The sequence below is a fragment of the Mesoplodon bidens genome (assembly GCF_964165515.1).
Source record: "Mesoplodon bidens genome assembly, chromosome: 7".
Lineage (NCBI taxonomy): Eukaryota > Metazoa > Chordata > Mammalia > Artiodactyla > Ziphiidae > Mesoplodon > Mesoplodon bidens.
Genome location: NC_138164.1, coordinates 41,287,782 through 41,306,308, shown reverse-complemented (window position 1 = coordinate 41,306,308; position 18,527 = coordinate 41,287,782). Strand labels below are relative to the sequence as shown.

Genomic DNA, 18,527 nt, shown 5'->3' with positions numbered 1-18,527 from the left:
TCAGGATATGAGAATATAGGACACAGGCCCCAGACAGCTGAGGTACATATCAAATGACTGATTTCAGTGAGCCCAGACCCTTGCATCTTCCCGTACATGGAAAAGTGCTGAATTCCTTAACTTGAGATGCTGCCTCCCAGGCTTGAAGCCCTCAAAATTCCCATCAAAGAGGTCGTAACTCTCAACTTTTAGGCTGAGAATATTTTTTTAAGGCTACAGGTGTAAAGGACACACTTTCCAGAGAGGAACAAAAAAACCAAAAACCCAACGTTTGGAACACCGGCACCAATGGTGGACAATCCCGGAAAGATCCATCTGATGAAGCAATTAGAAGGGCCGTCACCCCCTTTTATCCACAAGACTGTGGAATGGACATTGACAGTAGGGAATTGTAACAGGGAAGAGCCAAATCGGACTCCACATGGGATCTGTTCCTTTTACTTTAACCTTTGCCTTCTGCTGCTTTTGTTCACTACAAGGATACTGTCCGTACCTGTACATAATGGCCTGCCTCCGGGAACCCTGTCCCTCTGTCTGAATGTTAAACCAAAGTGCCTTTGTTCAGGGAAACATATGGACTCCTTCCACCTGTGGATGGCTACAATTAAGAAGAAATTAACACATCTCCTCCCCGAGGCTGGCCATTCCAGGGGCTATTCGCACAACTTATGGCCTTCTTACTTTACCTCCTCATCTCCTCCCCATCTCTGTATTATAAAAGAAACTGGCACCCAAACCCCGATAAGATGGTTATTTTGAGACTTTACTCTGCCATCTTCTCGGTCTGCTGGCTTTCTGAATAAAGTCATATTCCTTGCCTCAACACCTCATCTCCGATTTATGGCCTGTCGTGCGGCAAGCAGAGCAACCTTGGACTTGGTAACATCTTTACTCAGGACACGGTGTCACAAAGTGGGACACTGTTTTCTGTTTGTTTGTTTTGTTTTTGTTTTGGGCCGTGCCATGTGGCTTAGTTCCTCGACCAGAGATCCAACCCGCGCTCCCTGCAGTGGAAGCTCGGAGTCCTAACCAATGGACTCCCAGGGAATTCCCATGGGACACTGATACCTGGCAGTCACGGTCCATTGAGAACGGTGTGACGTTTAAAGATTAGGTGGTGAAAGCAGGATTTCACAGGAAGTTAATCCAGTGATACTTGCAGAGAAATGTTGTCAATTCAGCGTTAAGAAGACTGTGGACAAGGTGTGGAGTTTGCAAATAAACTTCATTTTCTAGAGTCAAATCTGCCAAGGCTTCCACTAAATTTGCAGTTGTGGCTATAACCTTAAGACACCTGAGACAGGCAAAAGCAACTGAATCAAGTTGTATGCTATAACAGGCAATAGGCCTGTGTTTACTACCATGCTCACTCAGTTCTGCGCGGCCTGATTATGCCTTTCATGCACAAATAAAGGAAAAGGTTTTGAATAACCTAAAGTTAATCTATTAAGTAGAGATCTCTTTTCGAACTTAAAAGGGCTAATATACTTTGCCTCCAGTGGAGATCTCACCTTAAAGTATCCGGATCGGGCTTCCCTGGTGGCGCAGTGGTTGACAGTTCACCTGCCGATGCAGGGGACACGGGTTCGTGCCCCGGTCCGGGAAGATCCCACATGCCGCAGAGCGGCTGGGCCCGTGAGCCATGGCCGCTGAGCTTGCGTGTCCGGAGCCTGTGCTCCGCAACGGGAGAGGCCACAACAGTGAGAGGCCCGCGTACCACAAAAAAAAAAAAAAAAAGTTTCCGGATCAACCTGAACCTGATCATTTGGGTAACCCTAAGGCAGGCAGTTCTTGCAGTGCTTGTTTTAGCCTTATAAAAACCTGCTTATGTTTATCTTCCCAAGCAAAGGATTCAGGAACTAAATCTTTAATAAGTTCACAGAGTGGAAGAGGTAACAGAAAAATTTGGAACCTAGAGCTTGCAATAACCAGCTAAACCTAGAAATCCACAATGCTAGCACTTAGTTGTGAGTCTAGGAAGTTCCTGTATCAGCCTAATTCTCTCTGGAGATAGCTGAATTCCTTCAGTGCTTAGATTACGTCCTAGGTAATGAACAGCGTCTACGGATAATTGTAATTTTTCCTTTGTTCTTTCTCAGCTAACTGTTGCAGCAAATAAATGGAATCTTTTATGAATGCCTTATGGAACCTTTACAGTAGCTGAGTACAGCAGGAGGTTATCTCCATATGGTAAAAAGGCTGATTTCTCAGGGAACTAGAGGGTACTTAAATCTTGGTGAAGTACTTGGGAGGAAAAAAGAAGGAGTCCCAGTGAACCCTTGAGGCATAAAAGTGCAGGTATATTGTTGATTGTTCCAAGTAAAGCCATGTAGATATTGGCTGTTGGGTCTCCGGGATGCTGAAGAAAGGTGAACAAAGGTCTCCAACTGTAAACCATTTCAAGTCAGTTCAAGCTTGTGACACAAGGGTGGCTAGGTTTGGAACAACAGGAAAACAGGGGAAAACTATTTTTATTAACAGCTCCCAAGTCCTGGACAAATCGCCATCCTGCCAGGTTTCCAACCAGGCAAGATTGGCATGCTGCAGGGACGAGTACACGAATGATTACCTCCTGGGCAATTAGGTCTTCTACAATAGCTATGGGACCTTGTATGACCGCAGGCTTTAATAGCTGTTGAGGAAACCTAGGGAGAGGTTTAGCTACATCTATCTGAATCTTTATAGGTTTGCATTTTTTTATTCTTCTCATGTTAACACTGTCAGAAGTAGCCCCCAAATTTGCAGGCATCCTGTCAGAAGTAGCCCCCAAATTTGCAGGCATCTCCATCCAATTAGGGAACTTTTGTTGAACTTCCGCTTTTAGGTCCAGGACAGATTGTAAGGAACATAACTGATCAGGTTCACGTTGATCAGGAAATTTTAAGGTGAGATCTCCACTGGAGGCAAAATGTACTGGCCCTTTGAAGTTAGAAAAGAGATCTCTACTGAATAGATGAACTGGGGCTATACTGCATAGCAGAAAGGAATCTTGGTTGAGATAAAAATTCTCTCTGAACTGTATTAGGTACTCCCACTATGGAAACATCCTCTTTACTCAGAGGCACCTGTTGTTCTTTGAGGGTGGGATTTAGAGTAGAAAGCACAGCTCTGGTTAGGGCTAGGGGTAGGGTGTTAAAGGGTTAGGTAATTATGTTTACAGTTAGGGTTAGAGTTTAATGTAGATTTCAAAGTAAAATATGAGAGTGGGGTTTCAAGTAGAAAGCATAGCTCCAGTATCAACTAAAATTTGGCCGTTTTTCATTATATTTTCCTCTGGGCTGTTTAAGGTCATTGCTGCTAATAGTTTACCAGAGAACCTCTGGAGTTCTGCCAACTAGGGGAGAGGGTCATGGGGGGCCCTCCCTTTGAGACAGATATCAGAGCATTTGTGAAGAGTTTGCATAGGACCTTTGAGGACACCTCTTTTTCCAGTGTCCTCACTGATTACAAATGAAACATCAACTTTGGGTCATCAAATTGATCATGGACCCCTAGGAGGTTGTAATGGGGGAGGCCCAGGTGTCATTTTGTGTCCCTTGCCTTAGAGCTGTTGTAACTGTAAGGCTATGAGCTTGGTGGATTTCTGTTTGTGGTCTTGCTCCAAGGTCCTTTCAAAATGCTCAGCTATAGTCACGAGTTCAGTCAGGCCTATAGCCTCCCACCCTCTTTTCTGCCCTTTTATCAATCCACTCATCTCAGAAGATAATCCACTTACAAAGAGGGCAGTTAAAGCAGGCTGAGTGGCCTTTTTATTCCTTGGAACACCAACTGCTGTAAAAAGAGAGCTTCCAAACTGGCTCCAAAGTCTTCCACAGATTCACCCCTCTTTTGTTTGTATGAGTGAATAATAGAGCAATCATTAGGCCAATTAATAATAGACCAAGTGTGAGCAGGGAAGATTTTAGGAATAGCTTATAAAAGGTTAGTTGTTATTCTGCAAGCCTTTTTAGGTTGAGGATCTTGAATACCATCCTAGGGATTATGTCATTTTGCTTCCCACATCCATTCTGGGGCTTCCCCCAGTCCTACCAACATGTGTACAAGTGGATAAAGATCTAGCAGTTTGGGGACATATGCCCTGACAGTGACTCTAAGTTCTTTAAAAAATGTTGGGGGTTCCTCCAAGGTTTAGAGAATTCTTTGCCTACAGCTCTCAGTTCAGTCTTTGACCAAGGGGTAAAGGACACCTGAGGGGGCTCACCTGCAACCTCAGGTAGTTTTACTTTAAATGGCAATTGTTAAATATTGTTTTTGGAATAGAGAAGTATTTCAGACAGGAAATGAGTAACACAAGAGTCCTCGGGTGACAACGGAAAGGGGGGGACAGTAGGAGGTACGTCTGCAGTCACATCCGTCCTACGGTCTTTTGTCTCAGGTACCTTTTGTCTCTTTAATGTTTCATTAGCTTTTTGTTCTAAGTCTCTAAACGAAGCTATTTTGGAATCCTGAAACCGTCTGTAAACTTTTACATACCAAGTAAAGCAGGCATCTCATTCTCCCTGTGCAATCTGTGAACCCGTGCTCTCTAGTGGTTTCCTTAAATGTACAATCTTGTCTAACTGGAACATGCCCCACAATGACCACTGTAATTCTAGATCAATATTAGTATAATTTTTCCATCTTTCTAAATATCTACAACCTCCAGGACCATAGTTCTTAAATATAAAATAAGCAGGTGTGCCAGAAGCTGGCATTCTCAACTCTTGGGCGATAAAGGATCTCATTTCCTTAGCTAGCCTTTGTCAACCCAAAAGAACACACAAAAAACCTGCGCCTTAATATATCAGCAGTAACAAAGAGATGTTACTATGTCCTGGACAAAAGAAGGCCTGGTATGCACCACCACCGATTCCCAGGGATCCTTGGACTGAGGAAAAAGATCCAAACGGCAAATCCCAAGGAAGGGGGACTGCAAACTGATTCCAAACAAAATGGAGAACTATAGCCACCACCAACAGCTCCAAGCATGGAAACTGGGGGCTGATTCCAAACAGATGGGCAAGTGCAGACTACACTGTCAGCAGTGCCCAGTGTGGAATCCAGGGAACAAAATTAGGGGCTATGGTTTACCACTCAAAAAATATACTGGCAATAACCAAGAGATGTTACTGTGTCCTGGGAATTTCCATCTGAAAGGCTAGGGGTTTGGCCTCAAGGAGAATCCTCTACCAGCCAAACTGACCTGCCCTGTAAAGGAAAGCCAGTTAGATTGGGAGCACAAACGCAAAGAGAAAGGAGCTCAAACCAAGAGGAGCTTACCAACAACCTTCAGGAATGGCAAGAAAGACAGTGAACTCAAAGGAGTTGTGGGCACCACACCTGTTCCTCCTTGTCCCAAATGTTATCAGAAATTTGCTTCAGATCCCATCACTGCCACCAATATATTTACCTTTTTCTTTTTAAAAAGATAAGCATTGAATCATAAAATCATCTTGTTAGCAGTAGCAATCATAAGAGTGGATTTTAGAAAAGTGCACATACATATTTTTATACAGAACATTTCTGGAAAGATACATACTAAACTGTTAGTGGCCACCTCTGCATGCCCCCAATGTATTAAAAAACAAAATTTAACGGAGTAAATTGGAAGATTTACTTTGAATTTTGAATAAATTGGCCTTATTAAAAGATTCATGAATCAGGCAGCATCTCATCTGATAGAAAGGGAGATACTCCAACGGGTTACACAACATGGAAGGCTTTCTTTTTTTTTGGCCATGCCACGTGGCATGTGGAAATCTTAGTTCCCCGACCAGGGATCGAACCCATGCCCCGTGCATTGGAAGCGCGGAGTCTTGGCTGCTGGACCACCAGGGAAGTCCCAGAAGACTTGTATAGTAAGGAGGGTGGGACAAGGAAAGAAAGTCATCATCAAGGGAAAAAATGAAAGTTCACTGGAGGAAAGTAAAACTTCAGGTGACAACGGCGTCTCATTGGCTAAACTGCGGAATTTTCTATTAGCTATTTCTATTTTCTATTTCTTGTTGCTGGCCAGGAAGGAAGTCTTCCCTCCTCCAGCTGGGGTAGTAAAGTGGTTGCACTTCCTCTTTGGGGTCAGTAAATGACCTCTTCCTGTTGGGGTAATTGATGATGAGTGGCACGGCATGAGAGCTCCCTCTACGGGCCTTCCAGACTCCAATTCTAGTGCAGCTTTCCTTTTGTTAACATTCACAGCATGTTTTATTGGCAGGAGGAGTCACAATGAGGGAGAAAAGGCCACAAGACTCACCATAAAGAAGGCTCAGAAATGCTTGGGTGGGTCCAAGGCAGGCACAAGGTGGCTGTGGGGTCAGCTGGTGGCTACAACGATCACATGGTTCCCTCTGATGGGTTTGCAGCTCGATGTGGAAGAGTGAATAAAAGGGTCAGTTCATGCTATCAGAGAAACATGAAACTGAGATAAGCTTCCCACTGCTAGAAGCATCTTGAGCCTTCAGAAAAGAACAGAGAACATGTCTAAAGGGTTTGGGAACATCAGAGCCACATCTCCTCAGAGTGGGACTCCCCAGGCTCTCCAGGTCTCAGTCCCCAACTCTCCCTCAGTGACAAAGCCTCCCTACCTCTGCCCTTGTCAGCTCAGTGATCCCTAGAGGTCCTGCCTATCCGTGAGGACTTAGGTTTCCATGAGACAGGTTGGTTGAGACCTAGTGATACAGTTGACCAGCCTGATATGCAACAGTTCCCACCACCCTGGGGCAGTTGGGCTCAGGGACACATGGCTCTGGACCCCATGTGGAGGGTGTCCTTGCACGTCCGCTGTGCCACAGAAGAGCCAGGAACGCCTGTAGCTGTCCAACTGATTCTCAGGGGGTTTTCCTGGGAGAGCCCTTGGTCATCTGACCTCCTATCCAGGAAGCCCCATGACTTTCTGATTGCTGCCTGTCATGCCAACAACACACCTGTGAAGGTTCTGCTCTGCATGGCCATCTGTCCGCCAGGCGCCCCCTTCTAGGGACCCAGATGCTAGGACCACACAAATGCTGAAGGAGTGTCCACCTGCCTAAGGTACAGACACCCCTGTATCCATCTGCATGATTTCTACTGGGAATCAACAACATTTGTGGGGATTCTCTGGCCCTAAAGAACAGACCAACCTGATAGGAGCAATGCAATGATTCACAATTACCAGGGTCAATGCACATATACAAGGGCCCATAGCCCCAGATGCCCCACTCACAATTCACATGAGGGTCCCATACGTACCCACCGATGCCCAAATATTCTTGCTTCATACATACACAATCCAAACACGCACATCAGTGGTACGCTGCTAAGTGCTTGATAAAAAGCTCTCCGAGAAAGGCGGGAAAGACTTCACTTATGGTATCTACATGGTATAAATATTCCCAGCAGGACCAATTTCAAGCTACCCACCTGACATCACTAAACACACAGCTGGGAAGAGATATGCACCATTGACTCTCCCAAGACAGTATGAACCAGTTCCAGCACATCCCATAACTTTTCCTGTGAATATGTGCACAGAATCCACTTACACCCCAAGGAGAACTCTCAACTCCCACCACAGATATATAACCAAAAGGACACCACATACACATTTGTGTTTGTACATATATATATATATATATATATATATATCTCCTGAACACACACCCTCACCCTGAATAAATACACAAACAGACCACCTCTTACTACCTAAATTTTTACAGATGAAACCTTACTCACCCTGAATATTCACATTCCACTCTCACAACTATATATACACACACAACATGGGCCTGAAAACAAACATGTGCAACCAATATGCCATCCAGATGTACACACTGAGTACCTAAGCACACAGGGTCACCAAGTACACAACTGTCTCATGTGCAACCCAAAAAAAGACCCATATGCAATCCCACGGCCCTAAAATACATAGACTGCAGGACTCCTGCACACACACAGAACCCACACAGCCTACTGGTTTCCAAACACACAAACTAAACTCTCACGTCCCACAGAATACATACCCCAGAAGCCCCAGGAACTCAAACACACACACAGACACAAATAATCTATACTTATCAAATACAGCTGACCCTTGAACAGCTTGGGGGTTAGGGCGCCAACCCTCCATGCAGTGGCTCTGCATCCATGGATCCTGTAGTAGTCCTGTAGTAGTTACTGAAAAAGAAATCCACTATAAGTGGACCCGTGTGGTTCAAACCCATGTTGTTCAAGGGTCAACTGTACATATAAGTCCACCTCACTAATACTGAGAACACACATACAAGCAACACCACTAAATTCTTCAGGCATTACATTTTGAAATAGACACATAGAGGACTCGAAGCCTCCTGCTACACTCACAAATCACAAATACACACATCCACAAACTACTCATGAGTATACACCCCAAATGCTCAGACACACTCAAAACAGAAAAACACCGACAACCTCTGCAGTCTTACTAAGATACATACACAATTCTCACACACCTATGGACACACACATGCAAATATTCCTAACCCCTGAACATATGGATCCCCTCCCAAACACTATACATTATGCTACCTCTCCAGAATACAAGCTCCCCACCACTACTCCAACATACAAACTGTATATGTGTGTGTGTGTGTGTATATACATTTCTACCCTCACCCTGAATATATAGACAGACCACCTCTTACTCCTACCAAACACATGTATAGACACCCTAGCGTTCTCCAAAGAAATACACTTTGAATACTCCTAACAACTCCATACCTTATGAACAAACTCTGATAATGCATGCACCTGATGATGGACACGCACACGGATTAGAATACACAAGTAAGATACATGGAAATATCTCCAGCAAACCATTTATGAAACAACTTCCATATATCAAATTATCCCTAGCTATCAGGAGCCAGCTCACACATATGCAAGTACTAACAAATACCCGTATCACATATTTCTAATACATACAAATGCAATTGTCCATCTTCCCTGTAGAAACATAGAACCCCACCTCTCTATCAGATACACATATACTCACTTCCCAAAATACATAAGCCTAAGAGGCTCCTACTGAAAATTACAAATGCACAGCCTCAGCAAATATTCCTCCAAGTGGCCATGCCCCTTGAATACACACACAAACTCATTTAACACACAACTCTCCACAAGTCCCAAATAGAACGACGATTACCCAGTACACTACAAATAGACAATAATGTCACCCTATACGCCCTTTGTTCCAAATACACATACAGTACCACACTACTGGCGTATACATAACCCCATATTCCCAACCTCTCACACAGAATGAACTCTGCCATCTTGCAGAATACAGGATCATACAAACACAACATACCTACACATTCAACATCCACCAGCCCCATAAAATAGTCACAGACTTGCCCTCTACACATCCAAATATACATACACAGCTCCTGAAAATGCACACCCACAAACACCCCATAACCATACAACATGCCCTGAATACACAAATGATCAGCCTACATTCCCCAAATATACAAAATTAACAGACTGGACACCCAAAGTAATATACACCACTACTTTTCCTGACATTGCCCTTACGCATATGCAGATAATCCTTCCAAATCCACCATTACACACACACAAATCCCCAAATTCAGGGGTGAAAAAAACACATGTAAACATATTCCCCAAACACCAAATTACAAACACCTAACCACCAACTCCTTGAGTATGCCTGCGTCATATCTCAACACCCTCCAAATACAACACTCTTACACACTCTCACAAAAACACAGGCATGACCTCCCTTCAAACACAAATATCCACGGACAAAACCAACCCACACATTTGACTACCTATCAGATTCCCACCAACCAATTAAGTATGTACAGACCCCATCTATGCTTGCAAATCAATCATGATTTGACACCAGACTACAAATACATGTTTATTACCACATTCAGCAAAGTTGCTCGCATCACCGACAAAAGAATGCAGTTTGAACCTAAGTGTTGACTGATGTTTTTATGATAAGAAGGAAGACACTAGTGAAACGATGAGTGTGTTCCTTCCATCTTCACTCATTTTCCAATCACCTGAGCTACACCTTCGGAACCAGATGAGGGTTTTCAACTCGCAAGAACTTCCCTCTAGCTTTTGGACTCTTCACAACGCGCAGACTAGAACGGCACCTGTTTAATAGCTCGCACACACTATTTAGCCCCACTGTAGGCCCCGCAATCACTGAACCCTTCATGCAGCCGGCTCCCCAGTGGTGCCGATAATCCTGGGGTAAACATCTCAAGGGAATCGAGCTCTATGGGGGCGTGAATCCACATTGTGGGGAGTCTCCTTACATGGACAAGGGCACAAATAACCCACAGGGTGAACAACAGTGCAGAGCGGTGACACCTGAGGGGTGAAAAGTCCCCGTACCCCTTACCTCAGGATTCCTAGAATTGACTCTACAGGCCGCCATGACAGGCCCCTCCCCCGCCGGACAGCCATTGGGGCCCCACCCTCCGCGCTCCCGCATGCGCTCCTGTCTTCCGGAGCAAACTGCCCCAGCAGACGCCGGGAGCTGTTGGAGGACGGCGGTCCGCGTGCCCGAGAGCCCCGCCCCAGTGGGCGTGCGCGGGCGTGCAGGCACGGGGTGCGCGGGCCTAGGAGGTCTCTGCAGGAGAGGACAGAAATGGAGGGTCGGGCAAGCTGCGGAACTTCTCTGGCGACGCTCCTCGCTGGGAACCTTCGTGACGGTCTCTTCTTAAAACCAGCTCTTGGGAAATGTGCACTCGTGAGTTTTATATTGCACTCGTGAAACCCATGCACTTAGCTACAAAGAGTTCTGGAGAGCTCCGCTGTAAGCACAGTAGCCTCAAATTGGGGCAAGTACTTTCATGCCCTTTGGACTGCCGTTCCTTGGTTCTTGTTAATGCCTTTCAAAAAACAGTAGGTCCTTTCTCCTAGCACACCTGAAGTTTCCGTTAAAGAACAATGCTAGCAAAGAATTTCAGACCTGGGAAACACTCTTAAGATACTGTCTCCTGACTCCGTTCCTAGAGTTTTTCCAACGCATTTACTCTACTAGAATATTTTTTCTCCGTGTTCACAGGTGTTTCCTTTGTACGGTTTTGGGGTTTTTTTTAAAATAATTTTGAGAAAGAGTTGACAATCTGGGCCAATTTCAACAGGTAGTATGGGAACAATTTTATTTTCCCTCCCTCCTTTTTTATAATATCTTGCAGAATTTCAGTTGACAATAAAACAACAACAACAAAAATAGTAGCGGGATCAACTTACTGACCTGACTTTGTAATACTTCCCAAAGAAACTTCAATCATCAGATCCGCTTTCTGGTCAAATGCAAGATTAGAGCATTTCTCACTCAACAGGATGCCTCTGAAGACCCCTCACATGTAACAGCACTAAGCGCCTCCAAGTGCAGACTTGAAAACTCCACAAGACACAAACATGGTATCTCTTCGTTTCTTTAATGTTTCGTGATTGAGTGGAAGATCAACTGTCTTCTGAGGCTTGTGATGCATGTCCAGAGATGTTTTTTCTCAGTAGTCAATGCCCGCCCCCACCTTCTGTGCAGGAATAGTCAGAGATCATGATCCAAAGGACTTTTAGATACTCCCTTCTGTGACTGGTCTTCCCAAGTTACATTTGGGCTAATTTGATTATCTCTGTGGGGTGTAGGATTTTGAAGTATTACAAAAGTGATTGCAGTATTGGGACTGGCTAATTTTTGCACAGTGCCATTTTTGTATCAGTGGCCTTGAGAAGAGTCCTTCAAATACTGTATCAGAATTATGAGTGAGAATCTTGTAAATAATTGGTTGAATGACTGAACAAAGGGAGGAAGCAACAAGGAAGCCTGCCTTTCTCGAGTGCCTGGGTACAATATTTTGCCTCACCATTCCTCTAGTATGAAGTTATTGGTTGCAAATCATATAAGTTTTCCTTCATTATAAAAGCTCCAGGTGGCGCAGTGGTTGAGAGTCCGCCTGCCGATGCAGGGGACACGGGTTCGTGCCCCGGTCTGGGAAGATCCCCCATGCCGCGGAGCAGCTGGGACCGTGAGCCATGGCCGCTGAGCCTGCGCGCCCGGAGCCTGTGCTCCGCAACGGGAGAGGCCACAACAGTGAGAGGCCCGCGTACCGCAAAAAAAAAAAAACCTAGGTTGATGGATAAAGACGTGAAAGGAAGGGACTGTCATGCTCAACCTCGGTGCCGTGAATCAAAACAACAGTTTATAAACTGCCTAAAGAGGCACACGCCAATTGTGTTGCCACTGTGGGAGGTGGAAGGAACTTCCGGTTCTTGCCTACCTGCCAGAGCCCTCGTGGAATGTCCCCCCAGCGCACGCCACCCCGACCCACGTGCCCTCTGCCCCTCCCCCACCGCAGAAGGGTTCAGCCCGCATTTTCCTCTTTACTTTCAAACGTGTCCCTCGTTGACTTGGATCCCGAGCGTTTGCTGAAGCAGGTCGCTCTCTGGCTCCTGGTCTTGACTTTTCTCATTGAGGCTACCAGGCAGCAGTAGTCCGTGCCCAAGCCTGCAGGATGGCTTCAATAGGAGGTAAGCCTATAGGCTGGGGGTGTGTTCTCAGAGACCCTGCCATCCTCACATCCTTCAGGTTCACACGTTACACTTAACTGTGGGCACACAGTTGGACTGAAGTAGAGGGAGAAGAGAGCACTGGACGCACAAGGACATTTCACCTGGGGAGACTGGGGAGCCTGAAGAAACCTGAGACTGCCCTGGGGAGGAGGGGTCGTTGGAGGTGGATCCAGAGGAATTGCCCTGGCTATGGAGAAAGGATGGCAGCAGACAGTCTGATTCTTTCTAGAAGGGAGACAAGCCACTTTGAAACGTGTGTGTAAGGATGTGTGTGATGTCCTGGTGGTGACACAGGGAGGGTCATGAGGAAAGCCTAGAGCTGTATTGTGTTCCTCAGGCACCTGAAGCTTGCCTCACCGTATCTTTCAAAGGGGTTTGAACAGGAGCATACTGTATCTCAGGGGGGCCGTGGGGAGAGATGGTCTTGGTGAGAAAACTATTCAATGGGGCTGTGTGTGGCCACACCTGCAGTGAAGTGTCCTCTCCGAGAGCTAGGCAGGGGGTTACTCTAACTGCCGCAGCCCACACCTCGTCCACTCCTCCCAGCCCAGAGCTCACTTGTCAGTTCAGGTAACTGTTGCCTTGGATTCAACAGGGGATGGGCAACCATTACGAGTAACTTCAGCCAAGAGAGGGCTCAGGTTCCTGAGTTGCTCTGAATTGTTCTTCCTTTTGTGGAATGGCAGTACTTCAGACCTACTTCATCTTGTCCAGTATCTCATGGTGGACCCTCAGGCTGCCTTGAGAGGAAGAGTTTGTTCCTATTTCAGGTCACTCCTTCATGGACAGGGAACAGAGGTGGAGTGGGGTTGTTTCGGGTGGAATGTCTATGAAGCCTGCTTCCTCTTTTAAAGGGGGAAGGAGTGTAGCCCAGGATCAGGAAGATGATCTTCTGTGTTACTATTAAACGTCCTATGACATCTGTTCTGGTGAGTTAGGTGCACCGTGGTGTGTACCTTGTTCTCCTGAACAGGGATGTGTTTCAGACAACTTGATCGCCATGGCATCTGGCTTATGCCTGCATCTCAGATTGTCTCTCCGTTATTGGGAGCTGGAAGGGGAAGGACCACAGGCAGTCTATACTCCCACGACCAATGTAACATGACAATTCCCTGGCCCTTGTTTAATCCTCTGCAGCCATCACTGGCTGTGAAATGACAGAATCTAAGGGACACGCGCCTACTTCTCAGACCACCCCAAGCCCCTAGGAACAGAACTCCTGACTGATGACAGTGACTCTGGGCACTGGGGAAGGGGTGGCAGGACCTGGCGCATGTTACGTATCTGCTGTGGGTTGTTCGGAGATGCAGGTGCTTTCTGGGCCAGTGTCATGGGTTTGTATCAGGATTCCATTAGAGATATTTTCCAGCATTTTGTTTTGTTTTGTGAGGCTAGGAAAGAAAGAGGGGATTTATACTGAGCATCAGGAAAAGGAGGACTGAGGAGGAGGTGGGGCCCTAATATTTTACACAGTGCCTGTCCACAAAGGGCCTTTGGGGGCCTAGAACTTACCTTGCAGAAGGCCCCACCTGCTAGTACGCCGGCTGAGGGGCATTTCTCACAGAGCAGATGTCCACACAGCTCCAGGTCTTGGGAGACAGCCTGTGAGGCTTAGGTGCCAGGGTGTGCCTTAGGGAGGCTCTCCAAGTGAGTGCTTGCTGAGGCAGTTTCTTCTCGGCAGGCAGGGGTCAGGGAGCTTGGTGGATGGGCGTGGGGTCACCAGTGGAATAATTCTCAACTGGAGGTCAGGGCATGAAAATCACTTGAAGACATTTGCACGCTGCAGTTTCCCTTGTCCAAGAGTCTCTCATCTGTGGAGATTTACACTCTGATGCCACAGAAAGCCTCAGTCTCACTTGCCCATTCTCCTCCTCCATTCACTCCTTTCCTTTGCCTCAACAGCATCTGCAGTGCTGGGAACGGATGTCACCATGAACCCCGGTGCCTCCTTGTCTACTTTCATGGCAGTGTCCTTTCCTCCACCCATTCCTGGCACCCAGCACTGGCCACCCTGGGAGCAGCACCTGCCACCTCTCATCACCCCCGCATTCCCTCCTGGCAGCAGCCTGCGGCTGCCAGCTTTCCCCAGGATGCCTTTGGTGGCTAATGGTGGCTGTGGCCCCAGTGCCCCTGGGGCTTGCAACTTCACTGTACAAGTCAGGTCACAAGGGAGGCCAGTGCAGGCCCCCCAGACTCAGACCTTTATCGTTCCTCAGGGCCCCCTCAACTGGAGCGCTCCAGGGGCCCTCAGCGGGAGTGCTGCATGTCCTGCACCCATATTCTTAGCAACCCCTGCGATGGAGACCATTGTGACTGCTCCAGCTGTTGGAGTTACTCAGGCTGGCAAGGGAGGCTGGACCCCAGGCTTTCCTCCTCAAGCTCCACCACCAGCTGCCCAGATGGCCCCTAACAGTCGCCCAGTGAACTCTGGGCCATGGCCACATGGCACTTCCAGGGAGGGCAGCCTGGACACCAACCAGCCCTATGCCTCGCAGGAGGACTGCTCTAACCACCAGAGCGTGTACAGTAACTTCTGACGGTGGCAGCGCCTCAAGCCACTGGCCCGGAGACACCTTCCCCAGAGTCCTGATGCAGAAGCTCTTTCCTGCTTTCTCATGTGAGTGAACGCTCAGGGGGTCATGAGCTTATCGGAGCTCTTAGATAAAGAGGAACTGGGGATGGACTCGCAGGTTAGGTTTCTAGGGATACTGGAAGCGAGGTGTGAGGGCGATGTCCACGCCAGGAGAAGGCACACTGTCAGTCATACGGGCGAGCCTGCCAGTCCATGACATCATGACTGAAATGTGCCTTATCTCAACTGACCCCACCCCCCTGTGAGTCTAGCCAGCTTGCTCTTCCATGATTCTCCTGGTAATACGGCCTGAAGACTTGCAGTCAGAGAGGGTCGTGGTGTAAGTTGAGAAGCCAAGGAGTGGATGCCACACTCTCCTGTGCTGACGTCTCCTTTCATACAGCACTTGAGTGTACGTGGCCGGGGGAGGTCACTTCGGAGAAGGGGGAGGAGCGCGGGGCCCAGGAGAGCACTTCATGCACGCCTCGACTTTGTTGATGTGGAGAATTCCACTAGGAACAGGGTGATGGTAGAGCTCTCCTAAGGGCATGGGCTCTCTCCCACTAGAGTTGTGAGCCTGGCAGGCATTTCCATCCTAAACCTGCGGTCCCTCGTAAAAAGGGGACAATCACACTTCACCTTCAGAGGACCGTGCAGAAGACTCCTTGGGCTAATCTATGAAGTGTGAGCAGATTGCCTGGCACATGCCACGCCTCATTGATGATGGTGATTTTTATTATGAAAAGGCAGCCTTGAAGAGGAAAAGAGCTCCCCAAGGCACAGTGTCCCAGCTCTAGCCTGGGAGTGGATGGTCATCCTCGAGTGAGTGTGAGGCGGTGACAGCCGTAGCCGGGAAGGCTTGTCTCTGCTCTCCCAGACACCTGCCTCTCACTCTCCTGTTGCTCAGTCATGCTGTGTTGAGTGATGTGTGGTCCACATTGGTGGGTGGGGTCAGGCAGGTGGGGGCTGGGCTGGGCACAGAGACTGACCCCGAGTGCTTACAGCCCAGCGCTTCGATCCCTGGCCCGCCTGAAGCCCACCATGACACTGGAGGAGGGACTGTGCAGGGCCGTGCAGGAATGGCAGCACATTAGCAACTCTGACCGTATGATCTACTACGAGATGGCGCAAAAGTGAGTCAGCGTCCTGGGCCCAGGGGCTGCGTGGAGGGTGAGGCGAGTGGGTGAGGGCAGGGTCTGGCCGTGGGGGTGCTCATCAGAGAGGACAAAGGAGAAGGGCTGTCGCTCGGAACGGGGGGCCCGCAGCCCAGAGGCCCTACAGTCCTCCAGAAACCCCTCCCTCACCTTGAGAGTTTGGGTCTTCTGTCCTTCCTCCACCACGAGCTCTGCCCTCCCCTGAGTTTGACCTACCCTTGCCCTCACATGAAGGTCTCAGGACGGGGCAGGGTGAAGCTGTGAGTCCAGTAGGGGTCCAACTCCGGCCATATGGGCTGGGCTGGGGAAAGAGTTCCACCCGCCAGCCTGCTGCTTCCTTAGTGGTGGCTGGCTGGCGGCCACTGACATAGATTTGGGACCCCCTCTCCTCACGAAAAGTGGCCTGAGTGGGTACCCTGGCATCCCTCAAGAAGCTGGGGAAGCCAGCTGTCATCAGCCCAAGGGTCTCTGGCCCTTCCAGTGTTTGCTCCACGGTAATCCCCTCGGTTTAAGAAACAAAACCAAACAAACAAGCACCTCTCAGAGGAAAGGAAGGCCTGTCCTCTAAGCTCAGCATCCACATCGTCCAGCCTCTCCTGAGCCCTGTCTCCAGGTCTACGTTCCAGAACTCTCAGTCCCAACCCAGGGTCCTGGATTTGGGCAAGGACCCCTGTGGGGAACACATGCCTGTTCCAGCCTCTGGCTGTCAGCCCTTCATGTGGCTCTGGATGGGGGGCATGGGGAGGGTGCCCCCTGGGTCAGCCACGTGTCCCGTTGACCTGGTTCAATGCAGCGACCTGGCTCTATGCTGTTGAATGCTCTCCAGTGCTGGTGAGGCAGGAAGGGTCCCAGATCTTGTATCAGTTCCAGGAGCAGCTCTCTGCTGTGGACAGCCCCAAGGCACATCCTCTCCCAATCCCTCATTCTTGGCTGCCTTTGTTGGGCTCCAGAACCCAGGCCATTTTCTCAGGATGGCCTGTGCCTCCGTCACACCCCAGGTTCATGCAATTTGAGGCAGAGGAGGAGATGCAGATCCAGCAGTTGCGGTGGATGCAGTGCGCGCAGGGCCTGCCTCCTCCAGCCCCACCGAAGCTGGATCCTCGGGGGCCCCCAGCCCCGAAAGTGGGCCTTCAGCCGGCCACCCAGGTTCCCACTGGAGTTGAACGCACAGGTAACAGGGGCCCAGGGTTGGCCACTCTTCCCATGTGGATCATTTTCCTTCAAGACAGGGGCATTGGTCTTTCAAGCAAAACAGCCACCGAGGCGGGGGGTGGGGGGTGGGGTCTCAGATGCCCTTTGTTACTACGGGGTATTGACTTGGTCAATCTTGTAACTTCTCTCACGCCTCCCTGTCAAAGGACTGCACACAAAGTCTGCCTAAGAAGTGGGCTTGATGGGGACACCCCTAGAAAATTGGAGGTTCCCCACTTCCTTATATGTGACTCTCTTAGATGCCCCCTTACCTCCCCCCTCCAACTGTGCATGAAGCTTCAGGTGGTCCTGACCCCCCCACACCCACATCAATGTCCCCCAACAGTGCCCTCACCAGCGTGCGCTCGGTGGTCAGGAGGTAGACCGGGAGCCCCTCACCTTCCTTCCCTTCCTCCTGCTCTGCCGCAGCCTGTGCTCCCAGGATGTCCGGCCCCAGGGCCCAGCCCTCCCGCCCGAAGCCACACGGGTCCCAGCGACCCCCGGAGCCCAAGGCACCCGAGGACATTCCACCTGAGGCTGTGAGGGAGTATATGGACATCATGGAGGCGCTGGTGGGGCCCGTCCACTCAGCCACAGGCGACTCAGATGCAGAATGGGGAGAGGACGGAAATGAGCTGCAGCAGGAAGAGGACGGCACCTACTCGGACCCGGATCTCTTAAGCTATATCGACAAGCTGTGTTCCCAGGAGGACTTTGTCACCAAAGTAGGCTAGGCCTGGAGACTGGGGTCTGCAAGATGCCAGGGCATGGAACTCTCAGCACCCAAGATCTGGGTTCTGCTCAGGCCGTTGGGACTTAAGCTCAGCTCCTTGTTCCTGAGCCTGGTGTTAGGGGAGGTTTACGCAGATGTTTGTGTGTATATGTTTGTGTCTATCTGTGTGTATGCCTTTGTGTCTGTGTTTGTGCCTCTGTATATGTGCTCTTTTGTGTGTGACTGTGTATGTGCATGTTTGCGTGTGTGTGTGTGTGTGTGCGCGCTGACCATCCCCGCCTTGTGGAGGAGAGTGGGGTGGGTCTCTGCTTTTCACTTTCCC

The 18,527-nt window shown here is 48.9% G+C and overlaps 1 pseudogene across 1 annotated transcript in view; it reads right to left on the bottom strand.

The window, feature by feature from the left end:
* The window catches only part of LOC308620770 (centrosomal protein of 78 kDa-like), a 1,829,729-nt pseudogene extending 1,815,297 nt beyond the window's left edge, over window positions 1-14,432 (bottom strand). The window contains exons 1-2 of the transcript in view: window positions 14,412-14,432; window positions 10,373-10,603 (exon numbers count right to left, since the gene is read on the bottom strand). The product of the transcript in view is annotated as a centrosomal protein of 78 kDa-like (transcript). The remainder of the gene's footprint in view (window positions 1-10,372; window positions 10,604-14,411) is intronic.
* Between the last annotated feature and the right edge of the window lie 4,095 nt (window positions 14,433-18,527).